The sequence below is a fragment of the Tympanuchus pallidicinctus genome, unplaced genomic scaffold (genome assembly GCF_026119805.1).
Source record: "Tympanuchus pallidicinctus isolate F22 unplaced genomic scaffold, pur_lepc_1.0 scaffold22, whole genome shotgun sequence".
Lineage (NCBI taxonomy): Eukaryota > Metazoa > Chordata > Aves > Galliformes > Phasianidae > Tympanuchus > Tympanuchus pallidicinctus.
The window spans coordinates 10,700,114-10,725,533 of NW_026294739.1; the positions used below are offsets into that span (position 1 = coordinate 10,700,114).

Below are 25,420 nucleotides of genomic sequence, written 5' to 3' on the forward strand. Positions count from 1 at the left end.
TGCTTGAAAAATTTTACCTATTAAAAAGCTGCATTAGGTACTTTTCTTTTTAGGACAGATTTAATTGGATTCTTTAAAATACACTGGCAGGACAGTCATTTTCTTACCAAAAGGTAACAGCAGTTCCAAAAAAGGTTCTTTCTCCAATGCAGCTGCAGAAATTGTTGCCACTTAGAAACTAGAAAAGTCATTAATCAAAACAAAAATAACAAACTGTTATGTAAAGCAATAATTTTGCCAAACAAGCATTTTGAGTCTGTCTAAAATGAATGATCAGAACATACTGCTGTGTTCATGGGTAATAAAAACTTGGAAGGGTACATGTCTGGCCTAGTATTTTTTTCTTTTTTTCCAAACATAAAAATAATTTCCTTCTTAAAGATATTTCTTTTAATCTTTCTAGTCATTGCAACATTTTCCTTATCAGTGCACTGAAGATGCTGAAAAGGAGAATGCTAATAGGAAGCTTCACAGGAGGTGTTTGCTATCAGTAGGTGTGTTGCTGGTAGTAACCATGGAAACTTGTTTAGGATGACCTCTTATCTATAGAATGTAAGCAAGCCCAGGGAAATTTGGGCTGATTCATAGGGACAGCTCAGATCTTCATGTGGTATCCTGTTAAATTACATAAATGTCACCCATTTAAAACTGGTTGGGATGATGGAATTTGAGGCTCTCTTGTGGAAAGTCTTTTGGTAGGAGGACAGGCTCTGTTGCTCTTGGTTCAGATAACATAAATTGCAAATGTTATGATTCCATTAATCTTGCCGTATACCAGTAGTTTTCTCAGTTCAAGTATCTACATGCTTCCCATGCTTTTTGAGTCAACACTGGAAATCCTTGTTCGCTGGTGATAGTATCACTCTTCTTGAAAATCCTGATTGAAGCAAGAGGCATTTCAGAGACTAAGCCACCATCATCTGCTTTTAACAAATATATGCATTAAATAGATCTTTCTTAAGAAGAGGTCTATAAGTGCAGCTAAAGCAGCCAATTTTCTCCTAACTTACAGTCAGTGGGGGAGAAGAAATAATCTAGTTAGAAATTTGAATTTGAGTAAGAAGTTATTTGCTTAGGAATAATTTAATAGTCGTTCAACTACTAATTTTACTTTTGAATTCCATTTCAGATAGACTGAAAAAAAGGGAGTACAAGGAGTAAATAGATGGAAACAGAAAGTGAATTTTGGTTGTGGATGAGTAAATAAAGATGCATTGAAAGCTGGCAAAATGAGGTAAGACAATATTTTAATAAGATATACCTCATATTCCAATAAGCTTGTCCTTCCATCCTGGTTATGTTCTTCTATATATTATGCTCAGTTTGATTTTTCTTAGTCACCTTTTCTCTTGCTATCCCTTTATTTAAGGATACATTTTTAAGCAGCACCCTTATTTACTTGTCATTCCTGCTCCCCTAAGTAGATGAGAAGCCATGTCACTTTTCCAACTCTTTCAAATTGTTACAGAAAATGAAGAATTATTTTCTAATTTCTATTTTAAATACTTTAGGCTAAAGTGGTGACTGAAAACAGATTACATCCCACATTAGTGGCAAAAAGATAATACTCTAAATTCCTTTATCATATTAGTGTCTCTTATGATACAAACATTATAATCAGGTTGTAAATACTAATGTATACAACATTTTCATTGTATTGGGTGTGTGAAAATAGAGCACTGTCAAAAGGATTCCTAAGGCCTTTTCCTCACTCACTTGAAAAAAACTTAACCAAAAAAAAAAAGAAAAGAGCTTGCTGCAGTCAGTATGCACACTGGTGTGCTCAGTGAGCTGCCAGGTGGCACTCTCATGAATGATAACTTGCTCCTATACCCTGGCTAGAGAGAAAAATTCTTCATGTTATTTTTGGAAAGTGAGGTGATAATGAAACAAGGCATTTCTTTGAAGAAGCTGGTAGACATTTTGGACATTAGCCCTCTTTTTTTTTTTTGAAGGTCTTTCTTCTGATGATGCTAGGCAAGTCACTTGCACAAAGTCTTCCTTCTAAGGCTTTCTGAAGTTAGTTTATTTTTATGTCGATTAAAAGAAGCTTAGAGAAATCCTAAATGGGTGACTTTCTACTTCATACTTGCCTGTGGTATTAAAAAAACGTTGTGTAAAGTGCATTTGTATGGAATAAGATCATACTTGGTTGAAACTGATGGGTAGAAATACAATCTCTACCTCTTTGCTGTCAATGTTGCTCAACATTTGGGAGCTAACGACCTGCAAGGGCCTTGTGGAGTTATGTAGGAATCAGCCAAGTGTCACAAGTGCTGTCTGGCTTGTCCAGGTCCTTTGGTCCCATGGATGTGATTTAGACAGCCCTGAACCTGCTTTTACACTACATTTGTCGTGTCCGTTTCTAATGCTTCAGATTCATACAATAAATAATTGGTATAACTCCTCCTTAAGTCTTCTTACTACTTGTTCAGCCTTATACAGCTCAGTAAAGCTGAACTATCTGACTGAGTCTAGAAATGCCCCAATGAATAGTTTGAACTTTTTTCTGAATACTTTGAAAAATTATCTTCTGGTATATTAAGGAAAAAAAAAAACATTGCATTCCTATGCTCAGCATAATCCACCTGTGACTGTTCTTTGTATTTCCACTAATGTGCATTTAGCTTCAAATTTGCACAAAGATGCTCTGTGTGACAAAAAATCATTCTGTTTTTGAACTCTTCTTGACTTAACAAAAGCTCAGGTAAAAATCACCAATAGTCTGAGCTCACAAATACAGCAAAGACTGAGTTCTTCAGCTGAGTTGTACTCAGCAAGCTCCATAGTTTTCTCTGAGCTATGACAGTGCAGTGACATTGACTTATAAAAGTCTGTAGCCATTTGTTCATAATCAAGAAATCAAAATAGTCTGTTGTTCAAATAAATTTAACGAAGCACTGTTGCTGTCAATTCAGTTGCTTTCCAAGCCATTTCTAAATGAACCAATTTAACAAAACATATATTTGCCCTGGAGAGAACAGCTGGGAAAAAGTAAGTGAACAAACAGATAAAAAGCACCAAAATCCCTTCTTGCTATATAGTGATGAGGCCAGTTTAGAAGAGTGATGGATGCATTTATGAGCTGTGAGTTCAGACCAGCCTGACTCAAATCAGAATTCTGACAATGAATTCAAATAGATGTTTGAGGAATGTGAACTAGAGTGTAATTACCTGTACCAAACAACACATTTTGGTATTAGTATTATGACATCAAGCATGTTGAAAAGCTTTCCTCATTTTCTGAGTGTAATTTGAAAAGATTACAGCCATCATCAATTTATGCTGCTGTAGAATAGTGTTTAGATGTGACTCTAGAAAAATTCTCAGGTGTTGCTTTACTGGCGTTGTCTGCCAGTCTCCTTATAGATCTTGAGAAAAGTGATTTTCATAGACATCACAAGATTCATATATTGAATATACAATATTTAATTAAATGTCATTTTAAGTATTATTTCATCTGCAGTGTTGTTCCTGCAGTTTCCTTTCTTTGGCCACCTCTCTTCCTCCTTAGTAATAGACACCTGTTGTCTTAGCAGAGAAGCCTGTAGTGCCTCTTGCAAAGTTGGTTTGTTAGTTAGTTAGTGCTTGAAAAAGTGTAGCTATTCCTGTGGATCACCAACATCTAATTGGAGGTTCCATTTCTTCTTATTATAAGAAGGTATTAGGTCTAGAAAATAAGCTGTATTTCATTGCAATTTATCCCAGCTTTAGACAATGAAGCATTTCTGCAATGAAATTAATCTTTGAATACACATGCTATTTTTTTCTTTTTAGAAGAATTAAGTTCTAGTAGTGAAAAATACTATAAAGTATGAGAGGGCACTAAAAACATGGTCTTGAAAAGGATATAAATCAATTTAAAACCAATAATAAGTTTTCTAGTTGAGCTTTTTATTGCCACTCATTAAAATTTCATGGGAGAATATAAACACCAGTTATTTCTGTGCATCTGACCATCAAATTGCAAGATCACACATCAGTTGGAATAATGAAGTTCAAAGCACATACTCCTGCCTGAATGACCCAATTATCTGGAATCTCAAAATACTTTGTTAGTAACATGGAAAACAATATATTTCAAACAAGCCTATGTGAAGTGAATATATCCCAATAAAAAAGCAGGTTAAGAAAAGCTGGCTGTTAGATTACAAATTGCTTTCTTAATTGAGAAATCTCCATTGGTACCATTTATAAAGAATCTTCCAAAGGTATTTTACTGACTTTCAAATCTGCAATAATTGCGAAGCCTTCAGAACAGCTTTTGGTCAGTCCACATACCAGATGTCCTTGTGCATAACTGTGAAACAGTGCTCTGTGGAAGAATAGGTTTTGTTTTGTTTTGTTTTTGGGCTTTGTTTTTTACAGGAGTGTTGTTTATTGCTTCCAAGGTGCACCTCGTGTTGTTAAGGTCAATACACTTAGACTAAAGAACTATTCAGTACGCTTTAAGGAAAGGATGCTTTACAGCCTGTGATTGCAGATGGCTTCTGGCTATTAGCTTTCAGTATGACTTCATGTTCTCATGATTATATGGCTTGTTGCATTTCCAGTTTCTCAGTGTGGATTTGGTTATTTACACGTGAAGGAATCTTTAAGAGTAAAGTCTCAAGTAAAGGTTTGCTAAGGTCAAACATTTATTGACACATACTGTCTCCTGATAAATTTATTTTTGCTCTTAAACTTCCCAGTTTCAGCTATCTTTTTTTTTTTTTTAATTTTGAAATGCGTAAGGCTGGTTTTCACTTCAAAATCGTACAAAAAGGGGAGTTCTACACATTTGCAACGTGAAGTCAGAGGTCAAAACGATTTTTCCTATGTGTGAAGCCAGGATAGATAAGAATCTGAAACCTGAGATGTAAATCATACATAACCACTTATTTTTGAAACTTGATGAATTTTCCGTAAGCTTTTCTCTGTGCTTTCTGTAACTCTTATAATTAGCCTCTGACCTTGTCTTGCTAAAATGCCCCTTTATTACAGAACTTCAGCTTGGGAAGGGTCACCACCCCCTTGAGATGTCTTCCCTTTGAATGATGATGACAGTGTTGCTGAGTCTTTGTTCTTTGCTTTATGACATATTTCATGTTAAATAGCTGCTACCTGATACGCAGATTCTCTTGTATGACTGAGCTAAATGATCACTGCCTCAGACTAAGTAAATCTTGTGTGACCTTAGGCAAGACACTTCAGTTCTCTGTAACAAGCTTCTGTGTTGTAAAATGTGAATGGCAGCACATCATTTATTGCTTAAGTAGAAAACAGCAGTAAAGGTTTTTGCTTGCACTATGATGATGTGCACTCAGCAGGTGTTACTGTTTACCAGGAAATAAATAAATGAGTACACTCCAGCACTGAGTATGTGCTCTGTGTAAGTCCAAGACCAGGAGAACTTTTTACCTACACGCAAGTGTTTCAGCTTTTGAATCCATATATAGAGATTTGGGAGTTTGCTCATTACTTTAAGACAAACAAGAGTGTTGTTTTCTGTTCATTATTGAACCCACCAAGTGAAGAGTGCATTGCATTCAATTCACATGATGGATTCAATAAAGATCTGAGTCCGTGAGGTCTGCAGAAAGTTCTCTATTGATATGTCATTATAGCATGGCTTCAAGAAGATTGCAAAGTCCACTACTGAGGCACAACCTGTCCCTTTCCACTGCACAACGAAATTCCATGCCACTATGACACCACCACGAATGGGCTGCAGCCAACAGCAAGGAGTGCTTCTTTTTTGAGATGCAATTGTGTGTACCTTCAGCATTCTGGTGTGATTGGCCATCGGTGTTTTAGTTAGCTGTATTTATACCTTATAGGAAACTGAGTGCTAGTAAACAACATACAGATATCTTCTGTGATTTTATCTGGGGAGAATGATAAAGAGCAGAATGCCCAGTTTGCTTTTAATTTTTACTATCATTGCCAGTCTTCAGTATTGAAACTATAAACCACTTCTAACTTCCTTGCTTCGAGGAGTGAAGGGTTGGATTCATTTCTCTTTTTCTTCCTAACTGCTTAGAAATGCAGTTCATTCTCTTGCTGATGGTTTATGACTTTGCAGATTTTATTATTTATTTATTTACTTTTGAATGCCATCTCTTTCTGTAGTGTTTGTCTTCTAACCTGCAGCTCACCTCCACCTTTTCTTACAGACTCACAGGACAGTTCCCCTTCTCACAGACCCATTTCATCTCAGATAAGGTAACTACTTCCTCCTACACTGCTAATAAGTGGCGTATTCTTGTGTTTCCACTGATTTACAAATCACAAAATACCGAATACATATTAAGCATATCAATTAATCTAGCTATTGATTTCTTCCATACTGGATTGCAGTTGTTCTGCAGAGTGCACTCTGAGCTGGCACTCCCCTTCTCACCACAACTTCCAGTTTTGCTGTCAGAGCATGTGAGTGCTTTTGAGAACACGCATGGCTCACTGGTGGGTTGGGACAAGGTGTTTCCTCTTTTACACCTTGGTCAGTGACTTGTAGAAACCTCTGAGGAAATTCTGCTGAAAATGAGCTGGAAATGCTGAAAAAGAGATTCCTACAGCTGGACTACAGGCATGCGCTTGAAGTTCAATGCAGAGAGCTCTCCCATCTTTTTTATATGTGTCTACAGCACAGTATACAGAGACATGTAAGGTTTTTTCCAGTGTAGTTATAAAATAAGTGCATCTTGGCTGAGATAAAATTATTTTAGATTATATTTTTTATAATTTCCCGGTTAGTTGCTATGTTTAAATATATCATCAAAATATTATGCTTTGCAGCAAAATTTTTGCACTAGGTCAACCAGTTGCATGTATTGCCGGTAAGAAGTACTAACTCATGAGGCCTCATCTACACAGGTGTGTGTACCTGGTACAAACCAGCAAGAACTTTCTTTCTGTTCTCTCTGCACTTTGGTTTCCAGGGAAATTAGAGCCAGGCCCACAGGTCTGCAAGAAAAATTGGCCTAATGTTACCTCTCCTGTGCCAGCTTCTGAACTGGATCATGAGGAGTCTGAGATACACCAGAGCACACAGACCTGTCTGAAAAAAAGGTATATGCTGATCTGAATTTGGATTTTGGACTTGGATATGCTTTCAGATCGGAAGAAAATCCTTGAAAAGTTCTAATTAATCAGCAATTTTATTTAGTGGGTTTCAATTCTGTATAAATTTGGTTTTATTTTTGGCATTCAGTTCCAAACCCAAAAGGACAAGGTTGCCATTTTATTGCTCTGTTATTCCTGTATAATATCAACCATCACAGGCTAAGAAAAAAAGAAGTTATGATGTTTCTCTGTTTGGATGCAGTGATATTCAGTATGCTTTCAAGAGAGCAGTGTGGTTGAAGCCAGAGAAACCAGAGCTTTTCTTCTAACTTTTCTCATGTCCTTTGTTGTTTTTAAATCTTTTTGATTCTTTTTAGCTGCTAGAGTGGAAAAGTGACTCCTAGTTGTATAAACTTTGCTCAAGAGAGATAAAAGAATTTCTGGTATCAGGTTACCAGTATCTTGAAGAACAAGAAATTATTTAAAAGTTGACACAGTTTGACTCTTATTTAAATTCAGGTGCTTTCTAAGTAGATTTTGAATGCCGTGAAATCAGAGAGAGAAGTGAAATGCTTTTATGAAAATTTTCATTGATGACATTATTATTATCCAAAGAGATGACTTTATTTCAAGTGCTTCTCACCTACAGCACGAGTGTTAAGATGTTTCTGCCCAAAAATGGGGGACAGACAAGATAGCTGGCAGCTGCAGCAGCTCTTGCATCCTGCCCTGGGCTGCCTTTTTTTTCTGGATTATTTATACATTCCTCACAGCTTGGAGGCCAGAAATGGCCTGCAGGTTGTAAGATGGCTACAGTCATTACACTGAGCTGTCTTTTACGACAAGAAAGCATAATACAGAACTCAGAAAAAGGCAGACACATGGCTTTGCTTCTTGTTCTCTGCTTTATAAAACTTGTAGAGTAACAGTGCCTAAGAATACTGAAGGTCCTGGGATGTAGAGGCTCAGAAATTTCTTTAAAGTTTGGTTTTTGTTGGACTGCGTTGGTTTGGTCTGTGTGTCTAGGTCTGATCTTACCTATGAGTGGATTACAGAATCATAAAAACATCTTTGCCCTTCAGCTGAGCTGAAAGAATCTTTGCTGTGTATCAGATTTCCCTTTCCTCTTGCTCTGTTGCCCGCCCCCACCATGCAGGTCCTTCACTATTTTTAACATTAAGTAACGGGATTGCAGGGATGGGAGGCAAACGCTCTTGAAAATATGGTTCTGTCTTATGTAGTGAGACATAAAAAGGGATATCAGAAGAAGGTATGAGAAAAATGTCAAAGAGTTGCATACATTCACAAATCAGCAGTGTGACGGTTAACCAGCACACACAAAAAAAGCTTCTTGCCTTAATAATGATGTCTTGAAAATGTTCAGTAATCAGGCATGATAGTCTTGAGATACACTTATTTCACAACATCAGGCATATGATGAGTATCTAACTCACAGAGATACTTTCTTTCATTAAAAGTGATTACTCAAGCATGGTTTTAATAATTTTTTTTCAGGAAAAATGTAAACAGGAGTTAAATTCCTTATGCTTTATGTGCTCAAGAAGCTCCTTTCTGTGTCAGTCTCTGATAAGCTAAAAGGTTAAGAATGAGTTTGAAATTGTGTTTTTAACAGAGTATAGGTTTTTTCAAGTATTCATATTTATTAAAGGAAGTTTAGTACCTAACTTGAACACCAAATCTATCTAATAGCGCAATATTGTGTCTTTATATCGTCTTTTCTGGAGGAAACTAAGGGCTCCTACCAAATAAATCAGAAACTAATTTCCTTATCAAATCGTAGAGCTCAGACAATCAATATTTAGTTTATATTTCTTACCACTATCTTAAAGATTGTTATTAAAACACATGATCTTCATGCTATTGAATGGCACAAAGTATGTCTCTACATTGAGGACAGACACAAATGATTAAAACCTTGTTTTCCCTCCTCCTTCCCTTTCTCTCACAGTACACCCACCTTATTGTACAGATTTACCCATTTTTCACTGATTTTACCATATTTTACTGCTTTTAATGGCTAATTGCATTGGCAACTGTTAGGGAGAAGAACTGCAACAACTCTCACATCTATTTGGTTTGGATGCTTACCTCAGCTGCAGATTAGCATGGCCTCCAGTCTGTTCATCAAGAGGAAAACAGGATGACTTAAAACACAGGCACCAGTTTCTCTGCTTATGATGATCAGTCATGCTCACAGAAGGGATTTCATTGCTGGGCAAACCCAATAGCATCAATAATTTTGTAGCACAAGTGCAAAACATCGCTAGGACATACATATATGTTCTGTACTGTCTATACCATTTTATACTGGTTTACTTCTTGTTTAGTGCATACAAATTAGATGGATCTGTTGGCTCTGTAACAGGATGAAAGATTAATTTTTCAACTGTGTTACAATACAGTTGAGGCCAGCACCTGAAGTGCTTCATACTGAGTCTTCTGAGCAATGTGGACAACACAGACATTGTATGAACAAATAGGAATGCTGAGTTTTTTGTTTCTAATAGAAAATAGAATGGAACGGACTGTATCTACTGTGTTACTGTACATGCAATCTATAGGTGTACTGTGGGTCTTAGTGATATTCCAACTGGATATCAGTATCCATTTTTATTTGCTTTGGATGCTGAGAATATAAAATGAGCATATATGGATCGCTTTTTTAACAAGCTTTTCATCAGTCCTACCCTGATACATGTACTACTTCACTCATAATATTTCTTCACAATATCCTACATAGAGTGTTCCTTTTTCTTTGGCAGGATACACAGGGAAAAGGCCAGTGTGAAGAAAAGACACTAAATATTGACAATCAAAATAATTCAGCACCTATACACACCTGTATTATAATCGTAAGTAGACATAAAGAAATAGTAGAAATTAAATTAAACCAGTTATATCATAATTATCCTTCAAACCCAAGTGTACCAGGAAAGGAGTAATATTAAAACTGCTAAATCACAGAGTAGGAGTTTTTAAGACATTTATAATTTAATGCAAGAAAATAAATAAGATCAAACCTAGTTTTAGATTGGACTAAGTCAAAGGTTGAACTAAATTAAAGATTGTAACATGGAGCTGCCTGAGTTGGCTTCACTCTAAATAAAGGCATGTCTGGCCAGACAAGAGATGTGAAAAAGACATCACTTTGCATTACTTATATGCTCAGCTATTACAAAGCCCTTGGGAAGCATCTGTAGCTGTTTTAGGGTTGCCCTGACTTACAATAGGAAATAAAGAAATATAGAAAATGACTCAATTGGATTTTTTGCCTCCACAGTCTGTTCTTGTGCTGGGCTTAGTTCAAACACAACAGAGATGGAGGCCCAAAGCCTCCATCACATCAGAGAGCATTATTTCTCATCAGTCAGAGTACTGAGTCTATAAAATATTCATGAAATTCTTCAAATTGAATTGGCCTTTCAAGCAATAAAAGAATACATCAAAGTAATACACTAAATGAGGACTTTTCTCTACAGCATATGATGTAAACCATAAGAATTTCTATTAAATATTTGATTATTGAAAAGTAAATGAGACTTTTTCCATGTGACAACTATGGGACTTCATACAGTATGAAACTAACAAGAAAGATACTGTGATGTTAATGCCTCTATTTCTTACCATCTGAATTAATGAGCATGTTTGATCTTCCTTGATTTCTGCATGCTTCATTGTTTCTATCCCTGTCAAAAGCATACTTCTCACTTTTCTTGTGAAATAATCTACATAATGCAAACAGACTGTTTATGGAGCACAATGAGTATTCTACCAGTAAGGAAGAAAGGGCATCATTTGATAAAAGCAGGCATATTGTTGAGACAGCTACAAAATTAGATAATTTTAGCATAGAGCAGATTTTTTTGCTGCCAGTCAGGATTTAAACAAAGGAATCTTCCCACACTTGGCAGATAATTATGCTTCTCCAAGGGAAAACATAACACTGACTGAAAAGAGTTAAGGTCTCATTTTTCTCAGATAATTTTGTTCTTTGAACACATGCATCTGCCTGTTTCATAAAGAAAGCTAAAAAATCTGAACAATCTGTAGCAATTATTGTTCCAGGCATATAAGCAATGTTCATGTACTCATTTTTTGAGTTCTTTTTTTTTATTATAATTTCAGTTTCCAGAGTCCTGCATCACTTAATTTTTACCTTTGGTCCCAGAGCAGCAGACACCAACATAAGAGGAGACCCCTGCCACTATCCATGTTGCTGTTGTGTGAGTTTGAACATCAAAATCTAAGGTTCCGATCCTCCTCTTCATTAGAAAAGCATTGAATGTCTACCTCAAGTTTACCAACACAGAGTTTTTGCAGGTTTTATTATTAGCCATATTTCCGTGAAGAACAAGAAAATACAATTTTAATGGTTATTTACAAATTTAACACAACCTGACCATATTTGAATGACTCTGTAACAAGTAAAACCTTTGATTTATAAAACAAATCCTTGCTCACAAATAGCCGCATTGATATGGCAGTCTGGAAACAAGAAGATCCCGCATGCACATATACAGGACCCAATTCTGCATTTATGCCCCACACAATCTCCTCAGAGATTAACCTCAGAGACCTCAGACTTCCATCAGTGTGAATGACATGATAAGCAAAACAGTAAAAAGAGTTGAATTTTCCCATCTCTGAACATGCTGACTTTTCAAACTGGAAGCAAATTTAAGGTACAGCAGCCTTCTGCAATACCTTGAGCTGCTCATTCGATGTGTCCAAACACTCGCCGTATGAAAGCAGCATGCACAATTTTTCTGCTTTGCTGCACATCAAAGTGCTCTCCTGCTGCAGAGGACAGCTTTCAAACCCACAGCCCAAGTACTTGCTCTTTGTGCCTTTATCAAAAAGACACAGCCTTGGCTTCCCTGACATTTCTTTGTCTGAAAGTGGGAAAATAAAGCAATAATTATCTTGAGAAACTGTCTACAAGGTGGGGGATGTTTCCAGCAAGATCCCGTACAGAGAGAGAACTTGACAACCTATTGCTGTGCAAAATATTATATACATTTTCAACATGTATAACATGTCAATTTGAGTTTTACGTGTATTTTGTCTGCACATAAATTGAGCTGAAAGAGGATTATTAATAATAATAAAGCGCATTTAAATGCAGAGATAATAGGTAACAAGGATTGGGACAAATGCTTGCTGGCTCAGAGGAAAAGATTATTCAGACTTTAGTAGGCACAGAATAGGCTCCAAGTTTGTCTTTCTAAATTGAATGGTGTCCATAAGATGCATAAAGCACAAAGATACAACATGTGTAGGAGGCATTTTCCATTGGGTACTTACAGACCGCAGTGCTGGAATTACAGATACAGTGGCTGGAAGGACCATCTTATCAGAAACTGATGTTTTACTGTATTGCTATCAACAGAATAACTGTGATGTATTATGTGCTCAGTAACTTACCTCAAGATGTGCTTATACCATGCTTACCTGGTTTCATGACAGACATACTTTGAGTCCAATCCCACTATCATAATTAAGGTTATTTCAGAAAAATACAGCTAAATCTGTTAATACATGCCATTCTAAAAGCAACTTCATATTCACAATTTTTCTGAAATGTTAACTGTTAATTCATGTGGGAGTCTTATGCATCAGCCTAGGTCAATCAATAGATACGAAGAATACACACAAGCATAATATTAGATTGGATTTAGTTAATATTGTTCTCTTCTGTTTTAATATACATACATCACCGTAATTGTTTAAATCATTTTTTTCTGCATGACCTTTCCATCTTACATATCTCTATTTTACATCTCCATAAGCTGTGGTTCTCTCTCCTAAAAGTGTCTACAAGCTGTATTCCCTTCCTTGCACTGTTACTGAAGCACATATGGACTGTTTTAGCAAAGTGGCTCTGTGGACTCTTACATATCTCCATATGCAACTTTCTATGTTCACAGTTTTTCTCTTTCTTTTTTTTCTTTTCCCTCACTTCTTATATTTTACTTGGCAAAAATAACATGTACTTTCCTGAAAGTTATACATAAGCCTTTGATTAATGCTAACTTAATACAGAAGGCCAAAATCCAGGCTGAAATGGAAATGGGAATATGTGTGCAGTTTAACTGCCTGTCTTAGAATTACTAAGTGGAGAGAAGTTGGCTAAATTATGATAATGCCTTCTGATGCTACCCTAACTGAAATGATAAGAGGAAAACAAACCAAACAAGCTCATTTTCAATCAAGGAGGCAGTAGGAAAGAACAGAAAGAAGCTGCCTGATCCCTGGAGGATGAGGAGTTTGCTCTCTATCCATTGCTGATACATTCTTAGGGACATCTTGATCAATTTCAGATCTCTATGCAATACGTAAAAGAGAATATGTTTCACATGATACTTATATCTTTCCATACACTGTCTTAATAAAAATGTGATTTTATCTGATTTTAATACTACAGTGTTAGCTCCCATTATTTGCACAGTAGGTAAATGAGGAGATGCACATGAAGTCCAGATTTAATTAGATAGGGCATGCTTTCACTTACTGACTGACACAAGCAGAATACACTAAATACACGCATTCTGTAATACTTTTCTACCCTGAGATGATACAAAACAACACAACAAGTTGCATTTAATGTGGACCACCAAAACCCAGGTACCCGAGCTTTCCTAAAAACATAAAATTTTGTAGAAAGTAGGTGTGGCATTGACAACATCTTCTGATTTTTTCTGGCTAGGGTTATTCACCAGGTTCATCCAGCATTCACACATATCTGTTATTTCTTTCAACACTACCCTTTTAGGCTTCCGTTGGTTTTATTTTAGCAGCCAAATGAAAATCCAGTATGATTCTCCTGTAACTGAGTCTTAGTGCTGTTGCTGTCTATGGGTGTTTCCTTTCCCTAAATGTATAATTATGGCAGATACAAGAACACATGTCGTACAAATCGATGAGAGGAGGAAAGCAAAGAAATGTCTGTCCCCAGATACTCTGAAACCCTGCTACACAATGAAATTGCTTTTTCTTTAGCTCCCTTAGACGATGGTCTGCATGTCTTTGTGGTTCATCAGTGTACCTGATACTTCTCTGAGGCATCTGGTTATGCTTTTACTAATTACTAATAACACTTGTGTTCCTTGCTGTTCAACTCTACGGCTTGCCTGGCCAGCCACACTGAATAAGAAGGTATAGTCTTGGGCTGGGTTTCTCTGAAAGTAATGCTTCCTATTCATTTCCACAGAAAATACAACAGATACAATGAGCACAGTAACACTGATAGAATAAATTCTCAGCTACAAAACACTGCTTTTCAACATAGTCACCAGGCTGCTTCATGAAGCACAGCCACTGCTATGATGGCATGGGGCAGGGGATGGCGGCAGCATGGGCTGGGCTGAGCTGCAGGTTGGACATGCTTGGTGTAGCCATTCCTTTTCACAGGTGCAGCACCAGGGCTCCTGCCAGATCCATTTCACAAATCCACTCAGCCTCATCCCTCTGCTCAAAGTCATGGTGCCAGAAAGCTTTTCAGGAGGGTTTTTCACTCCAACACTAGCACTGAAGATGGCCAAATAACAGATGTTTAGTAAGCGTGACTCTTTTCTGCTGTTTTATAGCTTCTGGTCACCAACAAAACCGAAGGTATTAACCAGCTGAGGCTTCTCAATTGTTCTCTGACTGCCCTTCCTCTCTGAGGTACAATTCTATTCCTTTAATTTGTATCAAGCTGAACAGTTTGTTGTTAATCTCTCAGCAGACTCAAACCTGTACCCAGGATGACAGTTGCAGAGTTCGATGGTAGTGCCACAGCACCTTCAATGTAGGTTGATGCCAATGGTGACAGCCCAGAGCTCATCACAGACCCTGTCAGCCACTTTCATGGGTAAGTTTTGCAGCTCAATTTATGTCTGTTGTGCTGTTGTGGGACGCAAGGGGTGCCTGGCCCTTCAGCTTCTCTACTGATTTTACATGGGGTCAGATAGACTAAACTGCTGTGTTTATGGTATGGTGCACCATCACACACTTCAACACACCCTTGGAGTAACTAGAAGTTCTACAGACACAGTGTGTTGCCTGTAGCAGTGCTGCAGGAAGTTTGGAAAACCAAAGCAAGTGTTCTGTGGTCTGAAATTCCTCCAGGACAAGAAAAAGGATGGAGACCATTTGGTAGCTTGACATACTTCTCTCTCTGGTTTCTTTTTTCTTTTTTATGGTTGGAAATGCTCGTTAAACAAAAAGCTTTCTACAGCACAGCTTGTTATACTCGGCTTGTGTAGAGAATTTGTGGTGGATATTTAAATCTTTCTTACTTTGTAGGAAAATAGTGAAAATAAAACCAGATCCATTAAATTCAACAGGCCTGATTACCACTAGCTCATTCTACTTCCACACAGGTTTTTGATTTTCCCTCACAGCAGGCTCTTTCTAATGTTCAGGACATCTTTATTCATAGCTACAGACATTCTTGATTTGTTATTTATGCTATCTACAAAAATGCTCCTTGCATCATAAAGCACCATACTATGTTTTGATTTTATATTCTAAAATTACACTGGCAAATGTTGATAAAACACATGGTACATTGCTTATATTTACTTATACTCTTGCAGTATCCAGCCCGATGTTACCACTTCTTTAAAGTATTATCACATAAAGATCATTTGGAAGTGAATGTCGTTTCTCATTTTACTGTGATGTGTGCATACATTCCAGCCTCACTGTCTAAGCCTTTCCAGAACATCCATCACTATAGGATTGTTCTGGTGTCTGTGAATCAAAAGCTACAGCAGCAGTTAACAAGCAGTGCATTAATTAATGGCTCAAGTAGAAAGTTGTAGGAGAGCTTTTTTCAGACACTTGATTCAGAACTGATTGAGAAGGAAATGCCTTTTTAAAATTTTTGATATAATGTCACACTAAATGAACCATAAAGAAACAATATAGAAAATACATAGCTTGGAATTTATGAGAACATTTTACAGCTATTAAAGACCACACTTAAAGGTCTGGATATTAAACGAAGCTGAGGGACCTTTGAAACATGCTTTAACATCAAGGTCATCTTTAAACATGGAAAGGAAGAAAATCAAGTCCCTGTCATCACATTCACAAATGTAACAGAGTCTAGAATTGCTACACAGGAGAGGAAGCAAAGGAAGAAATGCTAAGAAATCACTATGTAGATTATCTTTATTCAGATGTAAGAGAAGTGCTGACTGCCAGCCAATCTTTTGCAAAGACTTTTGCTTAAAGTCTTTTGAAATAGTCATGCTCAACTGCTGCTCAAAAACTGCTGCTATTCACAGCCTAACTGGTGCCATGTTACTGCATCTGAGAAGATGTAAATCTCTCTCATCAGCTATGGGAGTTCTCAAAGCATTACTTTTTTTTTCTGCTGGAGTATGGAAAGAAACTCCTCATACATATTGATACCATTTTACTTTCTATCAAGCACTTTCTGTCATATGTCATAGTAAAAGATCAAAAGCATTGCCAAAGTGGAGAAAAAAAAAAAAAAAGAAAGAAAAAGAAAACTAGAAGAAAAAAAAAGGTTTTCTTTTAGGAGAATCATTTCTCCCACCTTTTCATCAATAAATTCAATTTCAATGAAATGAGTATTACCCTCAAAAAGTAATTTTTCTTTGTTAAGACAGTGTATTGACTTGGATTTGGATTCTTTGTCAGCATTTCTCCCAAAGTTGCTTTTCTTTTCCAAACTGACCTGCTATCATTCAAAATGACAACAGAACCATTATCATTGTGATAATGAAAGTTCTCACTGCTTCAAAAGAGGCAGTTGTTGCTGCCCACTCCCTCCAAAAAGGCAAATCCCAAATGACTGATTGAAAAGGAGAGCAAAGCCAACTACTAATGCTTTTTTGGCAGGGGATATCAGGACAGATTCTGTGTTTCTGAAAAATGAAAAGCAAAAGTCTATTGACCAAAACAAAGCTCTTCAGTTGTGTTCTTTTTTCAGTAGATCTGGCCCACTCCCAGCCATGCAGATTGTCTCCGGAGAAGCAACTTGTCCCAAATGCATATTTGCCAATGAAGGGAGAAGTAGTGGGATAACACACCCTCTGCATGATCTAAAAGTCTGCATCTATAATACTGATCATATATTTTACATGCATTAAATTTACATGCTTCTGTTTTTCTTCATGCAAAGCTAAAATGAATGTATCTAGAACAGAGCTTGAAGTTAATTAGTAATTATAATTTTTGCCACCTTTTTCTCAGACATTTTCAAGCACTGTAAATAAATGGCACCTAGCACTAATTATTTTTATACTCTTATGTAACATCGAGTTTGCAAACCATTTTACTTACTGGTTCTTAGAGAATCTTGTAAAATTTCTGCCCAGAGCAGACTTCATCAAAGGTCCTGAGCCTTAGAAAATAAGGTTTAGTCTGGCAAGGCTGCTAAAACCCTTCTAGTTATTAAAAAAAAAAAAAAAAAAAAAAGGTAATTTTTTTAGTGGGTTATATTCTACTGGATTATGGTACCTTGTGGCACCAAGAGCCTGGAAATGGCTGGAAGGGCAGGGAGGAAACTTGTATGCTGGGGAAATACAACCTCTGTTGCTGCCCCTTCTGTTGCTCTCTCTCCTACCCACAGAGTGCTGGAGCCACAAGGCCATAAGTCTCTCTTTTGAAAGACAGTAAATGTGGCACGTGTGCAATTTAATTTTTTTTAAGTATGAAAAATGGGAAGAAGGAAAAGGCTTTGATTTTGCAAAAATGTTCCTGGTATGGAAAGGGATATTCTTTGTGGATCCTATTGCAAACTGGAATGATAGGTATTTCATCTTGAAAACAAAATAAACTAGTTCATTAATAATATAAAAGGGCAAAGTGCCAGCAAATATAGCTGGCTGAAGTTAATTAATTACTGCACTGGTGATTTTGGCAGAGTATTTTGTTATAAATCAGAATGAACTCAGATCATCTGATCGCAGGAAAACAATCCAGAATCTTGGTTTTCTTTTGTAGATTTTTCATGTGTTTGCGCATGTGTGCTTACTTCCAAATTCATATGTGTTCATGTATATATAATATACAAATGTCTTTATACGTAAATATGTATATTCTCATACATATACCATGTTGAAAATTTTCTGGTAGGGAAGTATGGCTCTAACTTGTAAAATGGTTTCAGATGAACTTTGCCTAGTCTTGTGAATTGTAGATGCCAATATCTGGGGGAGTCTGTGGAGCCTGATTGATAAGTTCTTGAATTTTTAAAATACCTTCGTCCTGGAAGGATGGGAGCATTCATACCGATTGCTTACTGTTCACTATGTAAAGTTGGACTGCCTGTGGCTACACAAGGATGAAGCTGGGCCAGCTCTGCTGACCTGGCATGTCTGTTTGCTGTTCTTGCACTGTCACACCAGTAGGGGAGCTTGGGGACCGATGCTGATCTAGTGTGAACTCACTCCTGAGCTTCAGCTGAACCAGATCCCAGTATAGAGGAAATCCAATAAGTGTAGTGTAGCTGTTGTATTGTGCCCATGCTGTTTGCATGCCTGAATATCATGCACCAGTGCTATACTTTGAAAGTGATTCTAAAACCCTTTTGTAAAAATTCTATGAGTTGTGGGGGTTTTTCTTTTGTTGTTGTTTTCCTAATATGTAGCAGTGGATTAGAAAAAACTACAAAACAGTGGTGAATTTAGGAGTCTGCCTTGTTGCCATGTTACTGCTGCGTCTACATAGTTACTTACTTAGCACATTTCTTCATTTCATAAACAGACTGTACCACTGCCTATTTAAATTAAGATCGTCACAGAAATGCAAAATAAAACAAGAGACCAACTTACCTTTGGGGCAGATTACCTAGTATAATTGTATAGTGATTATATAATATATAACATATATATGTGTATATATATATATATACATATATATGTATAGTGATTATATAATATAATATAATATAATATAGTGATTATAAAATGATAGTATAGTTCTATCAGAAAGTTTTATTCAGTTTTGTCTTCTATTTGCAATTTATTTATTTATTTATTTACTTCCAGGTGTCCTTTTTTTCTTAAGACAAATGAATGGGGAAAAACAGAAAACAAAAACAGACTGTCACCTCATTCATCAGGCTGGACTCTCATCCAAGATGTCATTTCTCTCAAGCTGCTTGGTAAGTTCATATGACAAATGACATAAAAAGGTCACAGAACTGTCACTTCTGTATTAAAATGAAATAGCCTCTCATTTGCCAGGCTTCTTCGTGATTTTCAGAGTTTAATATCAATAAACCAGTGGCATACATATGGCACGTATAAATTCAGTCCATTTTGTTGTATCTAGAAAAAGGAAATTGAACTTGGCACTTTCAGAGTGTCTTCTTGATAGCAGATATTTAGAAAAATATCCAACTACAGGAAGAATTATTTATCAAACTGAACATACTATCTATATGTAAACACCTCTATCTGTTGCACAGATTACTTTTACATCCTCATTTTTCTTCAGTCTTGGTGGCGTATTGTAGTTCTTGAAGTGCTGATAAAAATGATTGGATCCTGCTGGCCACAGAATGGGGAGTGTCAAATAGATCAAAATTCACAGATTAAAGGAAAATAATTGCTGAACATTCTCTTGTTGCTAGTATGTATTTGCTTGGCAGCTCAGTGTTCATATTAATAGATAAGTGTAATAGATAAACGTCTCTGCAGTCCTGCTATCTCTGTCCTAAAAAGAATACCTTACAAAATAACAGGCTGCAAACGTTAGCACTCCATCTTAGAGGGCGAATGTTGGGATATTGGTCACTAAACTTCCTTCACCGCTTTTTTGAAATCATACTTACTGCTGTCTGACAGCACCTAAATAGCTATAACTATCTGATACATGTGAATAGATACTTAAAGATGCATGGTAATCAGTAGTGTGAGAATAGGTGGAATTCTTCAATACTTGGAAAAGGAGAGCTCACAGTCCAGACTAGTTAAGTCTCCTGACCTAGAGCACAACTGAGAAACCTACCCAATAGCAAAGGCCATGGGCTGTATGGTCACTGGTGTTACAGGCAAGCCCACTAATGACTTCAGCAAACTCCATCCTAAACTGAAGCAGAGCAGCTGCCTCCCTTTTCCTGACTGTCATACTATACCTACACTGTCTTCACATCCGTAAACCACATTCGTATTCTTACTAAAATGTAACATACTCAAACCATCCCAGGCATTGCGTGCCATCTGTGCATGTTCTGATCACGACTGTTCAGCTGTCCCTGTAATTCCTACTTTACTCCCCTTAATTTGTTTTTTGTTGATTTTTTTTTAATCTTATCAACAAACATTCCAGTTATTTCTTATTAAGCCTAGTTGTATGACATGGCAGCTAGGTAACTTGTGGTCTTTGTTCCTGTACAGTAATATTTTTATGTTATTGAGGGCCATTTGTAATATTTCATGGAGCCAGTGTAGCTGTAGGACGTGGGGTTCTGAGTCTTTTCCATCTGAGTCCTTGGAAAAGCATTCTGCTTTTCAGGTGTAAAGTGTTTTCCTGATTAAAGAAGTTACAGTGAGAAATTCTGCTGGATCAGTTCTGTCATGAATTCTTTCTGCTACTGTTCCAGTAAGGCACTCTGATGAATGAAATGAGCATTCGTCTTCTTGTCAGTAGTTTCTTGAGAAAAGAATCTATGTTCCTGAATGGAAAAGTACTATGCTTTCCTCGATATTTTTTCTTATGAATGCAAGCTGTTTTTTTTTATTTCTCGATGAGCAGAAAGAGAAATGGAAAGAACATTTTGCTGCTCCTTGGTCTGCTTAAGTGATTTTTCCATTTGCTTTTGTTCACTGGCTATTGGGTTGGAAAAGCAACTTCTGGCTTTTGGCACCTTATATCCATTCAAATTTGCAGCAAAAACTTCCACTCAACCCAACAGAGACCAGTCTTCCCCTGGTTTGAATGAGAGTGTTCTCATGCATTTTAAGCAGGACTTGGTTACCATTCCACTTGCTAAAGGCAGCAATTGCAGTCCAAGAAGAAGGAACTGTGGCTTTTCTTATATCCACTCTCTATGGAGGCAGAGCATGTATACAAGAACTACCTAAGAATAGTTAGGAACATGCCAACATAAACATGAGTAAATGTGGTGAACAATCTTGTCTTTACAAGAGAAAGAATTGCCAGGACCACCCTTGGCCACTGTAAAGTTATTCTGGAGGGCAGGTACTGAATTACTGTTGTTGTTTTATAACCTTTAGCTGAAACCACCTTGATTCTTCAGGACTGAAAGACAGAAAATGTGACAATCGTATCATGGGAAAGCCAAAAATTACAAACCAATGAATCTGATGTTCATACAATAAAAATTATTAGAAACCACAAGAAAAATAAAATAGATTAACTAGAATATAGAGGAATATGTTTTTTGGAGAAATGAGTGTGTGATAAAAAAGATCCATTTGATGTAAATAGGCTTTCCAAATGCTCTCAAAATCTCCCTCACCAAAGCTAGAGGATTAAAGTTTGGAAAAAAAGAGTAGGAATAGAGGTTGAAACCTCAATAAAGTACTGCAGAAAAGATGCTTTGAGATGAGTGAACAGTCATTAAAACGGCAGATGAAGAAAGTAAATGTAAATTGATAAAGATGAGGAAAAACAGAAACTGTAACTTCACATACAGTGCAACAGACTGTAAACTTCTGCTGAACACAGCTTGCAGGATGTTGCACAATGCATGAGAACATCAACTGAGAGATCCAGAAAATTAAAGGCAGTTTCTGACTTCATATTTGGTCTGTCCTAGGCATATGTTTTTGGTCATGGCTAAAGAAAGCGTATTGATACCGGAATGCTTGGTTTTGACCAGTATAGCTATTTTTAATGTTTTCCCAACACGCCTCAGAGAATTAAGTATATTGGATTGTATTGCATCAAGTACAACTACATTTTATATGTGGTGATGCAGTTTCTTCAGTAAATTGTGTATTAAAAAAAACCTTCCATAAATTATATAAGTGAGCCTAATTACATCAGACTTATTTTCAATTCCTATGAGTGTGTATATCTATTTTATATCTATTTCATTTATATAATCACGAACTGCAATGTTGCTTTTATGACATCTTACATCCTCTATATTTATGTCTGCTCAAATGGATAACTCTGGATAGAAAGACCAAGGTACTTTAAATCAACTGTGCCAGACTTGATTGGATATAATTTGACTGGCGTGTTGCCTTAAATATTATGTTGTTCTCTGCATACTCTTTTGACTCTACTTGAGAAATTTCCCTGAAGCAGCACTTACTTTATGATGCTTTCCCTGAGACAGGTTAATTGCTATGTTTTTTTAATTATTCTGTATATATCTTATTATATTTTCAGAAATATTGGAATGAGGAATGAGCCATAGAAATGGAAAGTAAAAGGAAAAAAAAAGAGAAAAATCTAGATAAATTAGCTTTTTTCATCCTGGAAGAAATGTGTAAAGCATAGTGCGTTGCATACAGCAGATATTGTATGGAGCAGTTTACTGAGAGTGACAAACAATTAAAATGAAGTTTGATAGAGGAAAGATGTAAGCATAAGAAGGCTCATAAAAATCAGAAATTCTTTATTAGGTTCAATTCATACAGAAAGCCAGGCTCCTTTGTGCTATGCCCTCCTTCTGATGTTCATACCTTGAGCTCAAAATAAAGCAGATTGAAAAATCATTGTAGAATTAGGTTCCAGCCTTGGAAACTTCTTCATCACTTTATTGATGTATGCCAAATAACATTATCTGTAGTATAAATCAGGATTTATTTTGGCTCTTGCCAAGTTATTCTATGCCTTCTCCTTGTCTTTGAAATATATTTTTCTGTTTTGGCTTATAATGTTCTGACTCAGCTTCAGCTTTTCTGTTATTTCACCATTCCCCTCTGTATTTGACCAAACTAGATTTACTCCCTCAAAGCCCACGTGCCTCAGTTCTTTTAGCATGTTTCTTCTGAAATGAGCACAGATAAAGGCAGGAAGAAGCTTCATTACTACTTTCAGCTGATCTAGATCATAGAACATAGAATACGTTGGGTTGAAAGGGACCTTACAGGTCGTCTGGTTCTGATAATAATACCATCTTCAAGGACATCTTCTACTGGAACTGTTTGCCCAAAGATCTGTTATATTATTACTAATGTCTCCCTCTCGTTCGTACTCTCAGTATTTTATTACTGAGCCTGGCCTTACTCCATGCCAGTGCTTCTCTGGTTTCAGATGTGAACTGATTGCAATTAAAATCCACACAAAGGCCATTATTTTACTTTTAGTGGAGTTGTCTATCTGATGTGACTCATGCTTCTCTTCAGCTACAATGTTCAGCTTTTCTGTTGTCCTCCCTCACCTTCCATTTGAATGTATACAGTACTTTGAGCATTGGAGTGTTTCATAGACTTTAAAGACAGAAGAGACTTCTTGTATACTTCAAAACTTTAGGTTTCATACACAAACCTAACTGTTTTCCCAAAGTGATTGAGTTTATAGTCCTAGATATGTTTTAAGAGGTACATAAAAGGTCCCATTGCCTTCAAGAGAATTTGTAGGTATTCCAAGACTGCAAGTGCATATACATCTGCTAAGCCTTACATCTGTGACTGTCCTTTGGATCTGCCATGGTGCTGGGAAGCCAGGAAACTGTCATGCAATTGATATATCGTTAATCATGTCCATGCAGACCTATATTCCCCTCTGCAGTATTTGTCAATTGTTGGAAAAGGCACAAAACAGAAAAAGAACAGAGATAAAATCACACTGCAGATCTTTCAAATGCCTCAAGTCTTGAACCAGCCTCTTCTGCTGGGGTGTAGACAAATTCAGTAACAAGAAACACAAAGTTAAATTACAGAGGTCAGTCACATCTGTAAGGTGTTTGTAAGGTCACATCTGAAATGTGGTTAACGATATTTTAGTGACTATTCTTGAAACATAAGCAATGTAAATACTAGCCTTATGTCCTATTTGTAATGATCTTAAAACTTAACTAACTGTCTGAGCACCAGCTTCATAAGAAGTTTTTAAAATTATGCAAGAGCTCAATAATGTGTTACTTGACACCGTAGTAAAAGAGCATAATAGCCATGGAAAGGAGTAATTATTTGTTGAATTACTTAGAAAAACAAAGTCCTATAGAACAGCTCTACTTTTGAATTATTCACTTTTCTAGCATGTGCACAACTTCAGACATACAGACAATAGCTGGCTTACAAACACTAGTTAAAATCTGTGGGACCTGGCCAGGAAATAAAAAACGTACTCCCTTCCCACACAAATGTGATCCCTTCCTCAGCTCAGATATGCAAGTTACATATTTGTAGAAACAATATGCTATTAGTCAGTGTGCTTAGCATTTAGAGTTTGTATTTACAGAGTTGGAAAAAGAAGTGAAGATTAATGAAAATTTAAAAAATAATGAAAATAATTACACCAGCAAATCATGTTTCTCGTATGTAATTTCCATGCTTCAGTTCACGAAGCAGTGATGCTACTCCAGATTTGTTTTTTGGGAAATCAGACTGATTGCTGGTGGTCTGGAGGGGATATTCTTGCACTGTGGAATATGGCAGCGTGTTCTCCTGTTAGTCTGACACATACTTCTCCAAATCTTTTAGGAAAACAGCAGTTCCCTTGGTTCCTTACACTTGGTGTCCCTCTTGGCTGAGGGAGCTGAGGTAGCATCTTCTGTTAGCAGTACTAGAAACATGGAGCAGGACAATTGTCCACTCCAAAATGCTTCCACTGCTACGAGTGGAAGTCTTGCTGCGTAGTGTTGCACTTGGTGTCTGTTCTTTTAGTGAGAAGTATGTTGTAATGCTCATTAGGGTCTGTGGGTGTGATTTCTATTCTGGGTTATAATTATGCACAATAATGCACACTTATTGCGCAATGAAATTAATATTTTAAAATGTGCCCGTATTTTCTCATGAAATACCTACTTATCCCATGAACCCAATGCCTTTGACAAATGTAAGCCATGTAGTATTATAATTCAATAACAGCCTACTTGGCAGTTATTTATAACCAAAAAAAAGCATATACTTCCACTCATTGTTCAAAATAAACATATACTCTTGAACTATTTTTTTTTTAAATTGGGATTGAAATTAAAGTTCATAGCCATGTTGCTTTAATTTATTTAGTTTTAGATGAAAACACATAGGCTGGAGCATTGCAGCCAACGTATGCTTAATCTACATGTGGGCTTTGTGTAAGAAAATTATTTTGTGAGACTAAATGCTGTAGAAATTTCTCTGGAAATAAGCCAGTGAAGTATTGCAAGAAGATCATTTCTCAATTGTATGCTTGTGCCAAATCTAGTGAAATCTTTTTCAAGTTAGACATAGAAAGCATTTATTTCACTACTCAGAAACAAATATTA

General features: G+C 36.6%; 1 long non-coding RNA gene across 1 annotated transcript in view; it reads left to right on the top strand.

The window, feature by feature from the left end:
• The window catches only part of LOC128082195 (uncharacterized), a 472,145-nt gene that overhangs the window by 419,979 nt on the left and 26,746 nt on the right, over positions 1-25,420 (top strand). Inside the window, exons 14-19 of the long non-coding RNA XR_008207583.1 lie at positions 438-552; positions 1,130-1,234; positions 6,156-6,204; positions 6,921-7,050; positions 14,789-14,917; positions 19,074-19,189. This is a non-coding gene — a long non-coding RNA (uncharacterized LOC128082195). The remainder of the gene's footprint in view (positions 1-437; positions 553-1,129; positions 1,235-6,155; positions 6,205-6,920; positions 7,051-14,788; positions 14,918-19,073; positions 19,190-25,420) is intronic.